The sequence below is a fragment of the Apteryx mantelli genome, chromosome 1, assembly GCF_036417845.1.
Source record: "Apteryx mantelli isolate bAptMan1 chromosome 1, bAptMan1.hap1, whole genome shotgun sequence".
Taxonomy (NCBI): domain Eukaryota; kingdom Metazoa; phylum Chordata; class Aves; order Apterygiformes; family Apterygidae; genus Apteryx; species Apteryx mantelli.
The window spans coordinates 84,343,115-84,353,129 of record NC_089978.1 but is presented as its reverse complement, the minus strand read 5'-3'; the positions used below and the strand labels follow the sequence as shown (position 1 = coordinate 84,353,129).

Here is a 10,015-nt window from a genome sequence, read left to right as displayed (position 1 = left end):
AGGGAGTGTCCTTGGTGAATCACTGTAATTCCTGTGCTGTGGCTGCCCAAAAGCTAATACAGCTCTGCTATCCCTGGCTGCCTGCCAGAAGGAAGGATTCCTTTCAGAATTAATTGCATTTCCCACCTTCCACCTTATAGGTATTCCAGGGAGCAGTTTGCAATGGGTATATCACCCTGCACGAAAATAGCTACATGTCTTCTCATGTGTGTTGTAGAAAGGCAGCACAAGCAAGAAGACAGACATGTCTCTGATTTTCAGGTCTTTGCCAATATAAGAAAATCTCTGGAATTGAGGAAGTGGGGGCTGCTTTTACAGAACATTATTCATAGTGATGTGCAGAAGCTGTCACCTCTTTGCGTTGCAGGGCTCTGCTGGGTGAAGGGAGGATGTGCAAGAAAACTGCAAGCTCAGGGGTTTTTGCCTTGTTTTATTTAAATATTATTTATATAGTGCTACCTTGGCTGCATATATATTATGTGGAGCATATGGGCATAGATTCAAAATTGCCCTTCGTCTATGCTACATGTCTATGTTTGGATGCAGTCTTTGAGCAAGGTTTAGGGGGTACTGGCTGAGCTTACAGTGTCTTTAGCACAGGCCCCTCGCAGCATGGGGCAGAACAGAGGTACTATTTCCTACCTGGTCCACTCCCGTATATCACATGTGCTCCTGTGACACCGCCAATAACCAGGACAGCTAAGGAAGGGTGCCGGGCCATGCATCACAAGGGCAAAAGGGATTTTTGGGCTGCTGTAGCACATCCTGCCCATGCAACACCAGGGATGTGCTACACCGAGCTTCCTCTGGTGATCAGTGTGGCACTGGGGTAAGAAACACAGTGAGTCTCAGTCCCAGCACTGCACCAAAAGCTACTGCCTGGATTTGGCAGGTCTATAAGGTCTATTTCTGAAAAACAGTCTATAATGCTCAAGGGCATCACGACTGCCCTGCCCCTTATCATGCCCTCGAGGCAGGGCCCTGTGCCAACCCACTCTTCAGCGTGGGCTGCACCCCTGCTGCTGTGCTGGGTCCATGCAGACCAGCCCATCCTTTCTCCCTTTTTCCCTGCATAGGCAGGGAGGGAGGAACTTGCTGGAGAAAGCTCCCTCCCTCACCTTAGAAAGAGCTTATGGGGGGGAGGGGGTTGCAATCTGGCCTCATAGATTTCTATTTTGTAACTTTAGTTTTTTTATGAGATGCATGTTGAGACATTATATATTGGTAACATTTTCATTAGATATATTCAACAGGCCTTAAGTGGTGGTTAGGTAGCAAGAACCAGGCAAAGGGGAAGAAAATGTAAATAGGGAAGGAAAGAAGAAAAAAAAAATTCTTTTCTTCTCTTTCTTTTCACACCAAAGTACCACAGATCCCAGAGCCGAGATCTTTCATAAACTGCCACAAAAATGTTCATCCTGAAGAAGGCAACAATTTATTAAACCTCTGGGATCATTTTCTCAGCTGTCTTTTGATCCCGTGCTCTACAAAGGAACAAAGAAAATTAAAAAATAAACTAAATGTTCATGCAACCTCAGTGGAAGCAGAAAATGTATGTACTATGTGGCTGTACATAACCAGGTGTTATTCTTCTCTGGTTTAGCTCTATTCACTTTTATGCTATTATATCAAGACTGATTCAGTATAAAGTTATTGATAATATTTATATCTGGCAGGTTAGATAAATGAGATTAGTGATGTTTGAGAAAAGGCCACATTCCTCTTTCTTCACTTGTGTTGAGCAATGCCTAGTTCATTCAACACCCCTAATGAGCTTGGGTGGCTAGGTGTGGAATAGAGCCCATCCTGAAAACACACGTCAGTGTCAGTATCTGAGCAGTCAATGTTATGACTTGTGGGCCAGATTCCCAGGGAATTTAGATGTCTAATGGATGCCTTACATCCCTGCATTGCTGCTCAGCTGCTGCACAGTCACAGAAGCAAGCCAGCTCTCTAAGGGTCTGTGAGTGAAGTCGCCAAGGTAACTACACCACTGCCACGAGGTGTGTATGTATTCACTCGAGTCCTGACACTGCCAGCAGCTTGTGCTTGAACACAAATGGGAATCCCAGATCTTGGCTGCTTCACCTCTGCAACCCAGTCTAATGCACAGTGTAGAAACTTAAGTATGATAAAAAGAATGTGATGCCACCTTAAACCCTTGCAGTACTGGGAAAGTGCACACACGCCATGTGACCAGTCTTCCCATACCACTGTTCCCCATACCTCCCCTATACAGAGACAGGAGCAGGTTTTCCACCTCTGAGGGGAGCACAGGAACTAACGGGTTGTAGAGCACTTGTAGACAAGAGCTTTATTGTAACCTTGTCCAGGCAAACTGTTCTACGTGGCATAAATAATTAAATGCTACTGGGCCACACATAAAGAACGTGAGATTAACTTGGAAAGGCACTCACCTGGGAGGCAGAATAGTCAGAGTGAAATCTCTGTTCTGATATTTAATTATTTATACCAAGTAGAACATTTTTGCCAGACGAGATTAAGAGAGACACACCTAATTTAACAGCCTGCTTAACATTAAGTTCAGCAATGGTCATGCGGAACATTAAGATAACTGCTAGTATGTATCTGATTAAATACAAATTAATGTGTTGGCAGAATCAGGCCCTTTGTTTCCCATTCTCAAGCTGGCAAAAAATACACAATGCTTGTTTTCAACATCAGTAAAACAATCAGCTTTCTTATAATAAAGTATTAGTATTTTCATAATAAAATATCATCTTCCTTTTCAGTTATAGGCACTGAATTTGTAAAAATATATAGATACCTAGGAATGATTGAATGCTGTTGCTGAAAAGTGAAAGCTTAAATTAATATTGTTTCACATGGGATGCAGTGAAAGAGGTAGCTGAAAATGCAAGATAGATCATTCATATCAGTAAAGAAATCACAAATTCAGTGATTTGCTAAAGATGCTTTAAATGTGGACTACGTAAACAAAAGGATCCTGCTCATGTGATAGAAAATGTTTATTTAGAATTTAGAATTTGCTTCCTTTAACTACTGCCAGGGAAATGACCTTGATGTTAAAATATTAGTGGAAAATTTGACTTTGCTGGTGAGTGCTGCAAGTGGAAATAACTATTGTTGGCTGTTTGCATGAAAATGAAGAGCTGATGTGACAGCTGATTTGGTTGAACTTGACGTAGCTGTATTAACACAGAGTAGCCGAGTGTGATGAAGTCGGTCACTGCAAGAGGACATGGAGGACCTGGGGTCCTGTAGATGGTCAGACAGTTTGAACTGCTCACCAAGCCAAGAGGTACAGTTCAGTAATTTTATTAGAATATTTCTGGAACGGTTTGTCTCACCCAAACTGATCTTTTGCAACAGGCTTGTAGTGGAAGATTTGCTCTTATTTGTTACCGTGCACATGCATTCCTGCTAAAGTCACTGGGCAGCTAAAGGGAATGGTTGGCTAGGGAACAGCCCCACGGCAGAAGGGTACAACTGTGCTTTTCATGTTTGCCCTACTCCACTTCCCTAGGGCTGCGTAGCCTTACTGTGCCACACTTGTGATCTCAGACCTCAGTGGCTTCAAGCCAGCACATCACAATGTTGCCATCGAGGCCGTGCATGCTCCAGGCTCTCTGGACTTTCATTTCCCTCCTGGGTCGTGAGGTTTGCTCATGTTATTCAGGTTTGACTAGAGCCTCAGATAGACTGCGCTACAGACTCACACACTGTGACTGCTCTTTTATTTTATGAACCACACTGACAAGTTGCTAAAATATAAAGGAATTAAGTTGGTGTTGTTAAGCAGTTGTTATGCTGCCGATGTCATGAAAGCCATTCATGTCAAAGTTTTCGAGTTCCCAGATAATCTGGAAACCAATGTGTAAAACAGACACTTACTCTGCTCACGTAATTTATTTTGCCTAGGAAGCTTTCTCTGATTTCACTCCATCCAGTGCTATCAACACTTCTCATCAACTATTCCCTTGTTAGAGCATCAGTTGGAGAGCTTTTATGTGGTTGCTATTGCTAAGAAAACTTTTTTGCATATCCACCATATTTGATTTCCCTTATCTGTGTTTTTCAGAATACATCTTGGCAGGAATATACCACAGGGCAGTATTAGTGTTCCCGATTCCTGATTAATTCACTAGTCACATCAGTGCACAAATCTACAATAACTGCAAGCCATATTTTATGCTCACATTAGACAAACAACCCATTCATGGAGGAGAAAATGGCGAAGTTGGGGACAAAGGTCATCATCCCAATTTGAACATTGTTCACCACATAGGAAGACCAAAAAGTCATAAGGGATTCTTAGCAGTCACTGATTTTAATAGTGGAAAGAGGAAAAAACATGAAAATCTTCTGAGAACTCTTCTGTGAACAGGACTTGAAGTGAGAAAAATGGCCTTAGGCCACAAAACCTTAAAGTCTCCCTTCAGATTCTGGTCTGCATCAACCAAAAGTGGGGTGCAGTATCACATGCAGAGTTTTTAGATTTTATTACATCTGTGACTGTTCTTTAGACTTACTTACACCATGCAAACTGGAGCTGAAGAAAGGTGGAAACAGGTTAAAGCAGAAGTCTTCCTTCCACTAGCTTCCATCCTTTGTTGTAATTCTCCTTTCTGTTGCTTCAACATACAGGTTATATAAAGTTCTCTCAGCTTCATGGCAGTCTAAAAAAGGGATTTAGCTTTTTAGTGTAAAAAGGGGGCTGATGTGATGCTCAGAAATGAGAGGAAAATTGCAGTGTAAAATTGGCTTGCATGTGCACAACAGAGTGGATTGTGATGTGAAAGGAAGATTGTAAGGGCTGATTTGATTAAAAGGCTGTGAAAGCAATGTCTGAATGGGTAGGTCTAGAATGAAAAGGCTTCTGGGGGGAGCCATTTCCCTGCAGGGTGGGGCTTTTGGTGTTTGGGTCCGCAGATGCTGGCTTCAGAAACACTAGGATTTAAGAGCACGTGCTTGGCCTTAAGTCTGAGAGGCCATATTTTCAAGTGTGCACATGGAGCCATCAATAATTTCAAAGATTTTTCATTTGATTTCTGAACAGAAGGGAAAACTTGTTTTGCTTTTCAAATGGAGAGAGAGATTTTAGGAGTTCTGAAGAAGACCTTTTCAATATCATGTAGAATCTGCCTACCACCGGTCCTCTTTTCTCGATTATATTATCATTTAATAAATTATTCTCCATATAATAAAGATAGTCCAGAACAGGGGAAATTCATGCAGTTTACATGACTGTGTGAATGTGTTTCATATTCAGACATCGCAGTGGGTCCCAACCAAAAATGGGGCACTTAGATGCTCTCACAGTACAAACTATTAGGCTTATTGTGTTTATTATTAAGGATAAACAGAGCTTAGGGTTGACACCTAGACAATAAACAAGAAAATTTTCCTCTTCTACAATAGCTATATAGTGAAACTATACCCGCCAGTCACACACAGTAAATGATATAAGTATGTCAGATGTGCTCCAAAACCCTGCAGAAACAATCTGCTGACAGCAGCACTGTGCATGGGCAACAAGTCACCAGCAGGTGCCTATAGTTAATGACATGACCCAAATTTTATATGTTGCCACAAATATTTAAAGAAGGGAGACTGAAATGTATGTTGATTGGTACAATGTACTGGCCTTTCCTTTTCCTTTTCTTTATAATCTCTAATCAAATTGAAATTGTTTTTCTAATGAGTTATTTGCTACCCCAAAGCCCAATGCTTTATTCATAAACAAGTGTTGAGGTGCCTGGGCAAAACAGTCATAAATCATTATTCACATAGTTGAAATTTTTGTCAACGTCTTTCATCTCCAATTTGTATAAGGACAGGGCTTGCACTCCTTTCAGCACACAGAGTGACAGGTTGAAACCTGAGCTGGGCTTAAAGTGATTTCCACACACAAGAGAGCTCCACTCCTTTGGTGGGAAGTACACGGGAAGATTCTGTGTGGGGGAGATACTTTGCAAGTACTCACATTATTTATTGAGAAAAAAGTTGTCTCTGCTAGATGAATTTGCATCAGTGGGGTTATTATTCATATGTGAGAGACATAAATAATAGAGCTGGAAGACCCAAGTGTGCTGCAGTCTCAAAGCCACATGATATATAAGGATTTGAACGGGGCGCATTAGCATTATGCAAGTGATTTGTTAATGAAAACTTATAATTTAAGGAATACTTATTTCTAAGGATGGAGAAAAGGGTCTTTAAGCAGGGATCTTCTATCAAGTGGAAGTGCTATGTACTGGCTTTAAGAATCTCTGATTTATATTTAATAAGAAAGCAGAAGGGCAAAGGCAAGCCTTTTGAAAGCTAGAAAAGCAACTCTGTCCCTCACCCAAGCCTCAGGAAACAGGGTCAGCCTGCAGGGGAAAGAAAAGGAATTTATGTAAATACACAAGCTCCAGCCGGAGGTTTAGTTGAAATATTTGGTCCTTAAAAATCTGAAACAAAAACCTTCCGCAGAGCTGGCTATCTAGGTTCTGCATTTTGGTAGAGAAACATGTAACATTGTGTTTTTATTCATGTCACCATAATGGAAGCTGACTTGCTTTTTGAATAAAAGATACTTTATCTACCTAGTGACAGGAACTGAGATGAACATCACTTACTGCAGGTTTATTTAAGATACATCTCATACTAAACAGAATGCCCTTTATAGCTGCAGAGATATTTCAACACAAGGAATGGAAAAACTAGCGTAAGGCAAATTTTCACTGTAAGCAAAACACCTTTGTAAAGCTTGTGTCTACTCTCTTGTAAACAGACAAAGGAGGCATTTCAGTGGCAAGATACATGTTAGCTGAGGTAAACCCTCTTTGGAACATCACATGGCCAAAGACCAGCGCCTGGAAAGCTTGAGTCTGTTTGTGACAAAATGTGCCAGTGAGCACAGGGCAAAGCAGACCTTTCTGTGGCATTTCTCTCAGTAATGCCTTGATGTAAAAGGAACAAGAACTGGGGCTTGTTGCACCATCCCAGCCCTATAGATGCTGGAGGAACTGTCTGCCCATTTGACACCTCTTCCAGCAAGTTACCATGCCTGCACAGCAGACAGTCATTGGTTGCTGCTGGCATGCAGCAGTCAGCTTTTCCCCATAACAAGAGACTATAAACTGCATCTGGGTCTGGAGAATAACTGGGAAGAAATACAGGAGTGGAGGGAGTAAAACTGTAGAAATGCCTCTGCTGAACCACAGAATAAACTTTTGGGGATGTTTTTTCCTTCACCAGTTTCTTCTAGGACTGATTCAAATGATCTCAGCAGTCATTGCTGCTAAATACGTTTAAGTCATGCATAACAAAGCACCCTACGTGCATCAGCCAGCAGCTGATGATGACAGACAGTATTTGCCCTCAATGTACAAGTAGATTCTGGTCTTGCAGTTCTGCTAAAGCATCAGGGAGCCACGAAGCATTTAGATACACAGCTTCCTGTCTTCTTGCTTATCCTACCTGTGTCCACGCTAAGGGCAACATCCTACTTAATGTAGCACCTTCACAGCATGCCCAGGATTTTGCCATGAGAATGTCATTGCAACAGAAGGCAAAAGATTTAGGATTTGCCTGCCCATTCCACACATGCATCTTACACTAATTGCTTGCATGCAGCACTATACTTAGCAAATCTAAGAAACGAGGGACACCTCAAGATGTAGCAACATATTTTTCATGCCTTAACTATTGTAACTCCCTCTACTACGGGCTCCTTACATCCCAGTCCTCCAGATGAGAGCAGGCGCATAATTTGGCTGCCTGATTTTCTTCACCAGTGCAGGAAAGCATTAACCATATCTACACCATTTTCAGCTGGTCACATTGCTTTCTTCTTCTGTTTGGGTCCAGAGCAAGCACAAAGTCTTCCACTGATTTGTTTGCTGTTATTATTATTTTGGTGAAGGGGAAAAATGGGAAAATGATGGAGTATATAATTGCTAATGGTAAAACTCTTCCTCCCAACTGTTTCTGCATTAGAAATAGGTCCTGGGGAGAAGGCACAGGTGTGAGGAGGAGTCTGTGAAGCTTGGATGTCTAATGGATAATATCCATTTACCCTCTTACCATTCTGATGGTAGAAGTAGACTTGTTTTTAGGCACCTGCATATCCTGCTAGTGTGAAATGCAGCATTCAAATGTGGACAGTTCTGTGAAAAGAATAAGGAAAGGTGGACTTACTTTGATGTATCATTGTAATACAAAACAAAACTCATTCTAGAAAATGAATGCCAGCAGCCATATGAGCATGTACCTGGACCAAACATCTGTGTCTGAAGAGCACAGTGGGAAGCGACCATATGCTCAAGGAATCTTATTTCTTTTGTTCAAAGCTACACATGAGACTATCACAGGAAACCTTGGTGATTAAAAACAGGGCCTCACAATACTTGATAACCAAACAGGTATGAGCTATTTAGCCATTGCTAACCTCTATATCAGTGGAAGGTCATTACATCTAAATTGGTTTTCTTGGAAGCTGAAAGATTTTCCTTTATAAGAATGTCTGTGCAGATCACTTTTTTTTCACAGACAGAATTATGTGAAGCTATGATTTGCACCAACACAACTTACCTGTGATTGCAGGTACAACTGTACTTCAGCAAATAGCAACTTTTTAGGACGTTTTCCACTCCATATTGAGGATCTGGATCCATGATCCAAAAAATGGAGCTTGGTCAACTTCTGTAGACTAAGCCAGAGTAAAGTGATGGAGCCAAAAGACAAACCAAGGACAGAGTGGTTCAGCACACTAGAGGCAGGTATAGGATTGGGGACAGTAGATGCAATCTTGCTTGCACTGAAGTCTGTGGGTATTTGGAATCCCTGTCTCCAGCTGAGCTGTGATTTAACTCACAGGTCTTTAGAGCCCGGAGCATTAATGCTTTTTTCATTGAAGAACATTAGCCAGGGGCCTCGTATTAGCTGGAACTCTAATAGCAGAATTGCACTGTGATATTTAAACATGGCCCTACTTCTGCTTGCAAAAATCCCTCATGCCAATATTTATGAATAAAGCGGAGCAGGAATTATTTTCTTGGGTGTATACAGTTCTCTGTTCTTCCAAGAAGGAACTGACTCTCTTAAGAACTGTAAATAGTCCCAGTACTTCCAAAGATAATTAACTGTGCAATCGAACATGTGTTACTCCATGATTAGTGTGTCCTGGACCATGTGTTACTCCATGATTAGTTTGTGCACTGTATTTTTAACTAGCGCAGTGAAGAGAGACAGAGCCCCAGTAGGATGCAGAGCTCCCTCTGCTCTGACTTGTGTGCCTCTAAGGAATCTGGGCAGGCTCCAGACCTCAGTCCTAACAGGAAAACACATGTGGCTTCAAGGGAAAGGATTCATTTTACCTAATTCAAGTCATTTGGCAGGTAGGTCTCCAGCCTAAGACAGTTGTAAAGGTTTCTTCTGTAGTTAGTGGAGAGATACAAGCACTTCCACAAGCAATTTGTCCCACTAATTGCAGAGGGCAGTTCAGCTGCCAGTCTGACTTTCTGCAACTCTCAGCACACACCTGGCTGCACATCCAAACTTCTCCCCTTGTACTCTCTCCTTGATTCTTGACAAAGTGCACTGTCAAGGGAGCTCATTCACTTAAAAATGTGGGGGTTTTGCCAGATTGCCTTTTGGTTGGATCAATTCTCATAAATGGTTCATAGTACAGTTTTAGGATGGGAATCTAAATGTCCAGCTTAGACTAAATGCAAAATTGTGAGAAGCTGAAAGCTGAGATTAATCCCATGTTATTTGTGAAGGCCATCATGGCAGCGGGGTAGGGACAGTGGGAAATAGAAAAGAGGAAGAAGAAACCATTTAAATTCCCATAGTTGTTGCAGGAAGCTTCAGGTCTGAGAAACAAGGGCATTTTGAGGTAGTCTACCCACCCATTCTTCTGCCTGGCAACCTCTGTGTCCCCTCTTAACCTCAAGGTTGTTCCCTGCAGCAATGTGACCCTGATAGCAGTGAAATGACTCATGCACAATTTCTTACCACATTTCAGAGGACAGTAAGCAACAAG

At 41.8% G+C, this 10,015-nt stretch overlaps 1 long non-coding RNA gene across 1 annotated transcript; it reads right to left on the bottom strand.

The window, feature by feature from the left end:
• Positions 1–4,590: 4,590 nt before the first annotated feature.
• LOC106491004 (uncharacterized) lies at positions 4,591–8,660 on the bottom strand. The gene is made up of 3 exons (XR_001293713.1): positions 8,563–8,660; positions 8,056–8,138; positions 4,591–4,661 (listed from the first exon to the last, which is right to left on the bottom strand). It is a non-coding gene; the product is annotated as an uncharacterized lncRNA (long non-coding RNA).
• Positions 8,661–10,015: the final 1,355 nt, after the last annotated feature.